Source organism: Solanum tuberosum, unplaced genomic scaffold, assembly GCF_000226075.1.
Source record: "Solanum tuberosum cultivar DM 1-3 516 R44 unplaced genomic scaffold, SolTub_3.0 scf00470, whole genome shotgun sequence".
NCBI lineage: Eukaryota > Viridiplantae > Streptophyta > Magnoliopsida > Solanales > Solanaceae > Solanum > Solanum tuberosum.
The window spans coordinates 271071-283602 of NW_006239390.1; positions in this window are offsets into that span (position 1 = coordinate 271071).

The window sequence follows — 12532 nt, forward strand, 5'->3', positions numbered from 1 at the left end:
CCCCCCCCCCCCCCTCTTTGCATTTTATCTTGGATACAAGCTTTATAATTTTTCACTTTTTAACATATATTAATTTGCAATAAATAAATAATCAATAAGTAATAATGTATGTAATATAATTTCTACATAACTAAATCCTACATAAATAATACCTACAGAATTAATATTTGTATAATTAATACCTACATATTCAATACCTGCATAACTAATACCTGCATAATTAATACATGCATAACCAATACCTGCATAACTAATACCTACATAACCAATATCTGCATAAATAATACCTACATAACTAATACCTGCATAACTAATACCTACATAACTAATACCTGAATAAGTCTAACCAGTAACCAAACGACCCCTTAGTGTTTGGTATGAAGGAAAACAGTCCGTTCGAGTGTCGGGGTTAGGTCTTGGTTTGATATTCAGTCCCAATTTGACTATTGGGTCTCGGGTCGAAAGTTAGGGTCAAGTCATGGTCAGAACTTAGGGTCGAATTTCAGATCTGTCATTGAGGTTGTGTTCTAGTTCGCTTGTCGGGTTATGTCCTAGATCAATTATCGAGATTGGTTTTCGAATAAAAAAATATTTTCTACTCTTGAGTAAAAAATTAAAGATATTTTCTTTAAAATGTTTTTCATTCATAAACCAAACACTATAAAATATTTTCCGAAAAATATTTTCTACTCACGAACCAAACATGAGAAATAAGTCAAAAATCCACTTATTTTCCAGGAAAACATTTTTCATGGAATATTTCCTTCATACCAAACACACCTAAGAGGAAAAACAAAATTAGGTGTAAGAAAAAAAAAATCTAAGTTTTTTAACTTCTTAAATTTAATAACAAGTTGAATTATGTGTTTTTTGATATTAATTTAAGGACTTGATTAGCAATTTTAATTTTATTAAGAGAGGTTTTTGGTCTTACATCCCAACAAATAAAAACTCATCCAACGCCTTGACATATATCCAAATTAGTGAGGTTTAATTTATGCCTCACAATACTTTCATCCTCACAGATTATCTCGATTTGTTTTTAATACGCAATGCTATAAGGCTTGCCTCCAAATGTCCTTTAAAATACCCTTTATCCTTTAAGATGATTGATGGCATAAGTCGTAATCACCAAAAAATTACTTTTGCTAGGAAAAAAAATCCCTAAACCTCCTATATATATTGTACTCGTATAATCGTATTTTTGAATAAATGCTCCCAACATTTCTTTTCCTCTTACCCTCTCGAAAAAGAAATAAAAAAAGGATTCATTTTCTTGTGTCATATCAAGGGTCCTTGGAGTAGTAGTTTTAGTAAGGATAAATTACCAGTAAAAGGGATTATCGCATGAGTATAATGGAACGGTACGATTGATTATTTTTTAAAATTATATTATTTTTTTTTATTTTTTTTAAAAATAACTAAAATTATTATTTTTTAAATCATTCCAATCATATCGATTTTTTTTACATAAATTAAAAAGATCATCTCAATTGTTCGAGACTGTTATACACTTAAATAAAAGTTCACGATTTTATTGAAAAATGATATAAATTGGTTTGATACGGTTAAATTCGATCAATTCAATCGATTTTTCTTATCATTAGGCACCCCTTAATCGCATACATCATCAGACATGATATTCTTGGCAAAAATGTGAAAATGGCTAAAACTGTATCTATCATTAACCATCAACAGTTATCAGGGGCGGCTCAAACCCGTTGGTGGCCTAAGGCCAAAATCAAACTAGAGGCCTTAATTTTTTTAAAAAAATTATATATGTTTTTATTTCAAATTTATTTTTCTAACTTTTTGAGATGCAAAATTGTTTATAATTTTTGTGTAGTCAATCTCTTCTAATAATTCTTTTCAATCGATAATATAGCCAAACCACTTAATCTTTCTTGAGACATTGTTGATCTTAAATTCGATTTTATTACTTTTAATTTTGAAACTTCTTTCTGTTGAAGCGACTGTTGCAGGAATTGTTAACATTATTCTATAAGCAATGTAAGCATTTGAAAAAGAATCAAGTATTTTTATTTGATTAAGTATCTCAATTAGAGAATTGTCTTCTACTTGTATGATTTTCCTTAACACTTTTAACTCAGAAAATAAGTCTAAACCGTCAATATCGGAGTGAGGATTATGTTTTAAGGAACATTCAAGATTAAGACAATATTTTTTTGAATTCTCATCATCTAATGATCTCAATTTTTTCCCACTAACTAGAAACCAAAATATTTTCATATACTTCAAATTGTTCAAATCAAAAACGTAAACTATATTTTTTGAAAATTGAAATTATCAGTAGAACAAGTAAATTCTTAAGTTTTGATTAAGAGAGATATAAGATTACAAAAGAAAAAGAGAGAAGAAATAGAAGAGAGGAAGAGAGAAGGATAGAATATATAAAAATAAATTAGAAAAAGAATAAGGTAAAAAAAAAAAAAGATAACTTGTACAATTAAAAAAAGTACACATTAAAAAGGTAAAAAGTAATAGTCATATCAAGTCATCTCATTAATTTGGTTTGAATTTAAAGTCTTAGTTTTTTTTTTTTTTTTAAATTTAATCCTACCTAAGAAACCAAAAAATGGGGCCCCCTAAACTTGGGGGCCTAAGGCCAAAGTCTTTTTTTCAAAGCTTACCAGCCGCCCCTGACAGTTATTGAACCTGGACCAGTAATGGTCCTTAATTATTTTGTTACAAGTCATCAGTTTATCTTTTATATGTTGATTAAATAAACAAAGAAGGTCTAAAATAACCCCAAATATTATTGATTTTACTTTAAAATAATCTATATCCACCTATCGACCCTCAAATATCCCCATTGTTGATATCTAGCTTTAAAATACCCCTACGATAGAGATGTTTTTGTTATAGTAAACTGGGACCTAAAAAACGCACGATTACCTATTTTTAGACGAATCATTTCTTTATTATTAACGCATAACTATCGATAACGTAAATAAAGTTAAATCAATATTGAGTGGTTGGATAGGCAAAGGAGAAGCATTAGCATCAATGTAAGCTGTTTTTTGCTAAAGACTTGTACCCACAATATCATCCACTTGCATGCTATACCTAACCAAAAATTAAACATGAAACTACAAACTGCATCACTTCAATGTTATATTGTGGTCCCTATGGTTTTAATAATATCGTCTTTCTATTATCTTCCTTTCAAATTTTAAAAAATTAAGGGGTTTGAACCAAGAAGCAATATTCCTCCCGTTTCAATACATCGACATTTCACAACAAAATAAATATTGAGAGGTTATACCACCCCATTTCAAATTACTATTTTTATGTTTTGAGGCCATATGTTACGGCCTTTAATGTTGAGACTCATTTGTTGTTGTAAGGTGCTGCATTTCAGATGGACTGGTTGATGCCCATTTTGTGCTTTTGTTATGTTTCAGAAACTAGTTTACAAATTATTCTATCTTGTTAACACCAACAAACTCTTCTATTCATTGATTTTGACCATTTTGTTAAAAGCAATTTTCTTGGTTTTGCCGATTTTTCTATTATATGACTACTATCTTCTTTGTCCAAGTTCAGGATTTGGAATTTGTTGAGTGTTTCTGTTTAGTATTTCATCGGTTGAGGTATCTACAAAGTGATCTCACCTTGGACATTTTCTTGTCCAAAGGTCCAGATTGTACTATAAGGGGTCGTTTGGTTGGGAACTAGTTATCCCAGGATTAACTATCCTGGGATAACTTATTACACCATGTATATGAGATAACTTATCCCATCATTATTCTATAAATGGTGGGATGAGTTATCCCAAACATGTCAACCAAACAAGATATCTAAATTTTATCCCAAGACTATTTATTCTTATCCCTCACACCAAACGAGCCCTAAGGGCCTACTGTGACTTAGGTTGGTCTCATGTCCAGAGATCAGTGAGTGGTTACTTGGGAAACAATCCAATTAGTCGGAAGTCCAAGAAGCAGGAAATTGTTTCCTTGTCCTTAGCAGAAGCAGAATATAAGTCACTAATTAGGGAGTTGTCTTGGTTGTGTTACTCTTTATAGAATTGACCATTGCCTTTCCTAAACCAGTCATAGTTTTGTAATCACCTCCTTCTGTTTGAACCTTGTTCGAACTTTCCTAAAATGTCCTAAAATCTATCTCTCGGAAACCATTAGGCTGCTGAAGTTGAAAGAGAGGTAATTATTTGAATCTTCTAATTCAAAAGTTTTTAGATTTTGAATTTTTATTAACTTTGATGTTGTTTACTATGTGAAGATGGTTAATACTTAACATTAATGAAATGTCTTTTTATTTAGAAAAAATATTTAATTCTTTGGTTGTGGCCATGGGCATATGCAAGAGGGGGTCATCGGATTCACGTGAACACATGCTGCCCTCACAAAATCACATATAGTAGTATTATATATTTTAATTTTTTATTAAATAAAGATGTGTGAACCCACACACAAATTATCATGTAATGCGATATTAATTGGGTGCACGTGAGGTCAGAAATTTAATTTTATATCTATCTTATTTTATTTTATTTTCTAAATGAAAACCTCTCTAAGTGGTTATTGGTAACACTTTTGGTGTTTTAACTAATATATATGATTTTGGACCTATAATTTTTAAAATTTTAACTATTTTCAATTATAAGAACCTTAATGTCAAACTGATCAAAATTGTATCATAGATCTGCTATCTTTTCATACTAGTGCACTCATAATCTCAAAATCTTGGATACGCATGTGATTGTGGCATGTGATTCACATTTTTGCTCAAGAAAGTTGTTTTTATTTTATTAACATTCATTTAGATATAACAAGTGGACAATTTAACCCTTCGCCTCATCCCATTACTCCCAACACGCAAACAACAAAGGAAGCATATGAATTCAACTAGAATACAAGGTTTAGGAAGCCACTTTCCTTGAATCAATCAACAATCACTCAAATAGTTGAGTCTTCCCCTTCCGAATCACTTCCAAAGCCACACAATCTATGCCCAAGCAAGTATTCACAATACATTTTCGAAAAGAACAATACCCACATCAATCCTCTCAAAAGGTGGGTCAATCAACATAAAATCAAATTCTTAAATCAAGGTTTGAATCCGAAATTTAATACTTGAAAACATTACTCAAGGCTTTAGGAAATCATTAGGAAAAATCATCTCGAATATGGACTTAAAAACAGTTCATAAACTCACTTTTACTTCAAAACTCAAGTTAATGAAGAACTACCGGTTTTATGAATCCAAAATCTTGATTTAAACTCATAAATTCAATAATAATAATGGGTAATCGAAGATTTAGAGTTAAGAAACGTTACCCAACAATTTTATCTTGAAAAACCCACTTGAAATCACGTCTACCGAGTTCTCAAAATTCAAAAATGGTGAAATGAGGTTTAAACCCCAATTTTAGAAAACATTCTGCCCAGGTCTCAAATGCTCATCGTGATCGCAACGTAACCCAGGGTCACACGATCGCGATGAGTAAGGCAAACAACTCATTAAAGTTGACCATTGCGATCGTGGAAAGACCCTCGCGATTGCGATACACCCCAAGAAAATGCTACGCGATCGCAATGAGGGAGCCTCGCGATTGCGATGACTAACATAGTCGTGCACCTGAACTAGAAACCAACCAAACTCAAAATTATCAAAGGGACCCTCGGGATTCGTTCGAAACCCCGTACAAACAAACCACATATGCAAATCAATTATACTTGGCATTCCGGACTTAATAGAACCATCAAAATACGGATCCAAGGTCTCCATGACTTGACATACATGAAAACCACAAGAAACTAACGCATGCCTAAAAAGGCTAAAATAAGCTCTGGACTTCTCAAAAAGCAACCAGGACCTTACCTAGGCCTAAATTATCCCCTGAATCCAAAAGAACTCTCAGAATTCTGATCCTAGCATCCGAACCCCGAATGTTGACCAAAGTAAACTCAAAGGCTAAATTTTCATAATTTCACAACTTAGGACCTCAAATCCTCAAAGAGACTTGGAATCTGAAACTGACAACTCTCACGAATCAAAATTCACATTTCGAGACTGATGGAAAAATCGACGAAATTTCATTCTGACACTCGAAACTACGAAAGACCCTAAAAACCACTTTTTAACAACTTGGCCTTTAAAATTCACAAACTTACCAAATTATCAACTTTTAACTCAAAGTTCAAAACCAACCTTTCAAACTCAATCATAAAAGACTCGGGGTAGATATCGAGGGGAGAAAAATGGTAAATTCATGAAATTTGGTAAAAACGATCGACTGGGTCATTACAATGTCGCTCAACATTTTTGTTCCTCTTAAAGGTAGTTCTTCGTCATCTAAATATGAGATTTCTCTCCCTAGAGGGATATTTTCATCTTCCTCATCCTCTTCTTGATTTGACACATCTAAATAAATGATAGAAGTACTCTCCACTTTTTTATCGTTTTAAATCTATGTTGTTTTTCATCAAAAATGACAACTCTACTAACAACAAGTTCTTTAGTTTTGATATCGAGAAGCCTATAGCCTTTTATCACATCACTATAACGAAGAAATATACATTTTTGACTTTTTTTTCGTCAAATGTTTTTCTTTTCTCGCCAGATATATGAGCATAACAAATACATCCGAAAATTTTAAAATGACTTATAGAAGGTTTCATTCCACTCCAAGCTTCAACTTGTGTCTTGTCCTTCAATGCCTTTGTCGGGCACCTATTGAGGATGTACACCGCTCTATGTACTGCTTCTTTCCAAAAATATGTTGGCAGCCCTTTCTCATTCATCATAGTTCTGGCCATTTCAACAATTATTTTATTTCTTCTTTCAGATACATCATTTTTTTTAGGAGTGTACCATGTTGTTAGTTACTTCTGAATGCTTTCACTTTTACAATATTCTTCAAATTCTAAACTTGTGTATTCACCTCCTCTATCACTGTGAATGGTTTTGATGTTACAACCTTTTTGCTTCTCAACAACGGTTTTAAATTTCTTGAATGCAGCAAATTCTTCTGATTTTTCTTTCAAGAAATAAACTCAAGTCATTCTTGAAAAATCATCAATAAAGATTAAGAAGTACCTTTGACTTTCAAGATATGGAGTCTTCATTTGTCCGCAAATGTCGGTATGGATTAGTTCCAAAGTATACTTACTCTCCAAGACATCCCTTTTGGAAAAAAAATCTATGTTGCCTCAGTATGTTTCGCACGAAGGCCTTGCACCATGACTTTTTGCTTTAGAAGCTCCAAATCATGAAATTTCAAGTGACAAAATCTTTTGTGCCAAAGCCATGAATCATCTACAACTTCATTTTTGAATGCATTGTAATGAAATTATTGTAAAGGGAAGTTTTTTTTTCTTTTTTTTACTTTAACAATGACTTGATTTGGCTCAATTTTATCATAAATCTTATAATAATTATCTCTAAACACAAGAGAATAATTATTTTCCATGAGCTGACCAACAGTAAGCAAATTTTATTTCAAGTCAGGAACATAAAGAACATGAATTTGCTTACCTTTTCCTTTTATGTTGATCGAAATGGTTCATTTTCCTTTTACATCAACTAAGGCTCTGTTCTCCATTCTCACTTTAGTAGTGATGATACTATCAATAGAGATGAAATCCTTTTCATATCCACTCATATAATTGCTACAACCACTATCAGTATACCATTCATTAATTTTTTTAAGCATCAGATTGTGAAGCAAAGAAAAGGTTTTCTTCCTTTCCTTCCTCCTTTCCTTAATAGAAATTTGCTTGTTCCCATTGCTTGTGCCAAATATTTTTCTGCATTGTGATTAATCTTTTTGAAAATTTTACAAAAAAAGACTAGTACTTTTCTCACCTTTTTCTTCCACCTTCTTAGAAGAACCATCATGATCCTTGTTCTCTTTTGAATTGTACTTCCTTCTTTTGTTGACTTTTTAAGAAATTTTGCGAATTCTCATTGGTTCTGGACTGAAAAGCCACCTTTTTGGGTTGATCTTCACGAAAAAATCTTTGTTTCTCAAGTGCACAAAATGATTCTACTAGCTCTTTGATGGAAAAATTAAAAAGATCTTTCGTCTCTTTAGTGATAGCAATATACTCATATTTCTCTGTGAGACTTATTAGAATTTTTTCCACAACTTGTTGGTCAGAAATTGTATCACCATGATTTCTCATTTTATTGACAATATCCATGACTCTTGTGCAATATTCATATATCTTTTTTTTTCAAATTTTGAAACTCTCTTCTAAGAGTTTGAAGATTTATAGTGTGTACCTTTTCATCACCATACACCTCTATATTTAGAGACTCCCAAGCTTGCTTTGCAGTCTCACAAGTAGCTATTTTTGTAAAATATGGTCTTGAGACTCCCATTTGGATTTTTATCAAGGCTTTTGCATCTTGACGATACTTATACTCAAGATTTTTCATCTCTACTATTGTAAGTTAATCATCATCTTCTGGCTTTGCATATCCATTTGCAACAATAGTATACGAACCTTCACCTTTCATATGTGTTCTCATTCTTATCTTCCGGTATTCAAATTCAGTTCCTTCATAAAAATGGAGTAAGAACAACTGAGAACAACACCTTCATTTGTTTTGGATGTCATAATTTTTTTCACCTAACCCCATATTGAGAACGAAAAACTTTTCTGATACCAATTTGTAGGAAATATAAAAGGGGAATACTTTCTTTAGAGGATACTCAAATTGTATTAGGCTGTTTAAGAGACAATATTGAAAGACTAATTATCAAGTTGTGAATACATTAATTCCAACATCCATAATGATTTTAGTAAGTCGCTACAGGCCTTCACTTTCAAACATATCAATCCTTTAGTTTTTATTTGTTAAACATATTGTATCACTCCTAATTTCCATGACTAATAATGCAACCTCAATCCATAATATCATACTATATTAACTCAACAGACGCTGACAAGTGATTTAGTTCAGAAAGTTAAGTTACTCAATTATTTTAATTCAAGTATCCTTACATAAACCAAAGAAATGTCCCAAAATAACACATAAATACTATGAACAAAGTGTGACAAGAGATTAAAAAGAAGACAAACCACTTAACACTCACAAAGAAATTCATATGCTATACATGTAGATACCATAGGCTTACTTTTTCAATGCCACTATCTTAATGCTCAGTATGAAATCACATAAGAAGTTTCTATACTTGTAATGTAGGCTTCAAGATGATTAGTATACATATTTGAAAAATAATGACTAAAACCTAACTGAACACTACAATTTATTCACCCTTTTATCCTTTCCTTCTTACTTTCTATTCCCTTTTCTTTTATTTGCTTCCATGGACTCTAATGTGGTGCTTTCTAACTTCTTTGTTTTTTCCTTTTTTCAATCTTATTTATTTGTAATTTTTCTACCTTATCAAGTCATGGTCTATACTAACTACTTTTTCATCTCTAACTTAGGGTTGAAGTCTCAATTATCACCATTCTTTTACCATTCACCCCTAACATAGGTTTTTTATTGTTAGAGTATATAAATCATATACGCAACAGAAACATAATCACGGACCAGAAACTTATATATTAGCATGTTAATATAAATCAAAAATGAAAAACCACTCTCAAAAACCTCATTTAGAGATAATGAATCCAGATCTTTAGCCTTCTACTAATTAATTTTTCAACCAAGACCTTTGTGTGGACAAATAATTTATTTCAGAAAAGGATGATTTTCTCTTTACCCCTATTCAGCCTTTTATATCCACCTCTCTACTGATTACTGAAGAGGGGAAGGGGAAAAGAATCAAAACATTCACAGCAATTAGAGGGTTATCAATTGCCATAAAGGGCAATCAAAACAATAAAAGCCAAACATTTTTTATTCTTTCTTTAAGGACAATATTACTACTTTAAGGGTGTGTTTGGTATGAAGGAAAATGTTTTCCAATTTTCTCATGTTTGGTTGGGTTAAATGTTTTGGAAAATGTTTTTCAAATTAACTCATTTTTCTCAAATTTAAGGAAAATGACTTCCCTTCAAAACTTAAGGAAAATATTTTCCAAAACTCTCTTCCAACTTCAAATTAAATTTTTTTTTTTTTAGGAGTCTTTGGATTGAGAAGTGGAGATGGATTTTTGGAACATTGGGAAGGGGAATAAGTTGTGTGTTTTTCTCCGGTTTTTCTTTCTTCTTTTTTAACTGTGGAGGAGTGTCTTTATATAGAGATTAAGGGGGTCTTGGCATATTGCGTGGACAAATCCTAATGGCCAAACGTGGCCGACGCACTAAGATAGTGGACAAAAAAGTAGTGGTAAGTAGTGGCCAGACGTGGCCGACTCTTGAAACGATAAGATAAGCTCCACTAATTCATGCCGGGTACACATTTGGGCCCCATCGCGCATGCCTTATTTTTGCTTATTAACACCTACTATGACACAATATACGACGCGTGCTTATCAGTTTTTTCCTCGTTGGAGGATAGTGATAAAGTAAGCACTCACATGACAGATGTGGGCATACCCACATATACTTTTATTCTTACTTTAACTTGTTGTCTTTTGCTTCCCCTTGTTCATTTTGTCGTCAAGTATCAAGGTTGTGTAAAGCTACGGAATCAAAACTCATTCCCGAATCATCATCTTCATTGAGATTATGAACATCTTCATTGGGATCTTGAGTATTTTGATAATACAAATGTTCTCTATAGTCTTCTTCTCCTGAGCTGTTGGATCTGGCTATATTATTAGTAGTATTCCTTCTTGAACTAGTATTAGTTCTGTCTCGTTCTGTTTCTGGTACTAGTCTGTCTTCACTTGGATCTGGATTTGGTGGAGTAGTAATTACATGTTTATCTTGTCCTTGTTGGAAAAACTGTTCTAAAGTCTTTTTTATTATGCTCTCTATTTTATCATTCTTTTTCTTTTTATGGAGCATAGTCTTCTTTGTTGTTGTTTCTACCTGAGTAAATGATCTGGGTAACCTTCGCCTGGATGAAGAACCTTCACCTTCACTTTTTGGCAAAGTGACAGCCATAAACGGGTTTGATGTGTCTTTACCGGCTACCGTTTGAACCGGACTAGCTGTATCTTTATTATCCGATACAGTGGATCTTTTTGCATTCGTTGGGGAATGCACACCCTGCTCATCCATTTTTCGAGAGATGGAAAACTCTTTTCTGAGGTCTGTGTACTGGTATTAGTCTTCTGAATGGAATCTTTACCTTTGAGTGATTTTATCTGCTCCATTAGTTTAGTGTTCTCTTGTAGTAATGCTTCCACCTTGGCATTTAATCTTTTGAAGGCCTCGGTCATTGAAGAACAATGGTCACAAAAGATTATTTTGCCTGTGTCTTTTTGAATATTGTATTGAGGGATCTTCTGGGGATTTTGTCTGAGGGCTGGAGAGATATAGTAATTTGGACCAAGTATCCCTCTTGCATAGTCTAGTGTTTCAGTAAAATCATTAAAACCTTTAAAAGAGGAGTTTTAACCCCGTTTATAGACTCTACTACTTCTATCCATGTTTGAAAAATACCATTAGTCTTACCATGTATTACCACATAATATTTAAATTTATTCTCTCTACTTTTGTCTGTAAAGTATTGACATAAAGCATTTAACGAAGCTATAAAATATTTATTATCTTTTTTATTATATGCCATCCATAAATTGTCTGCTAAGCATTTCTGAGGTTTGTCTAACACACATTCTGGCAATTGTCTAAAAGATAAATTTGAATTCGGATAACATATTAAATTATGCTTACCGAAGTACATACGATCCATCATCTCTATTGATGGTGTCTGAGGTCTAAACTTCATATTACTTAATACAGTCTGAGCGTATGAGTCTGATGCTGAGGCTACTCCTTTGCCTTTGTCTGTTGAACTAGTTGGTCTCATGCTGAAACAAATATATGGTTAAGTTATTTTAATATTTAATCTGCTTAATTGATCGGCTAAACTGTTATCCTTTCCCTTTATATATTCAAAAATAACATTTGGATAAATGGATATAGTATCCATAAAATTTAGCCATCTTCTCTTGCTACTAGCTTTTTGATTTATTTTTTGATGAAATTTAACTATGGCTTCACAGTCAGTTCGTACTAATATCTCATTTTTATTTAAAATATATAACTTAAAACTATTAAGACCATATATTATTGCTAAGACTTCGGCATCTATACTGCTCATATTTCCTTTCTCTTTATATTTTCCACTTTGATAAGCTACTAAATTTTTTCTTCTATCTTATCGCTATATTTATTGGGTCTAGCTTTTAACACAGCTCCCCATCCTTGGAAGCTACCATCGTTTTCAATTATTAAATAATCAGTTTCTAATGGTATACTTAATTCTGGAATTATTTTAACCTTTTCTTTAATTTGTTGAACTAATTTAATGTCTTCTGTATTGAAATGTTTTTGCCCTTTGCTACCTGTTTTAGAGTATAGTGGTCCTGCTAATTTTCCTAAATCTTTAATAAAATTTCTAGCATAATTTACTAGTCCTAAGAATTTTTGTAAATCTTTTGTATTGTCTAATTTAT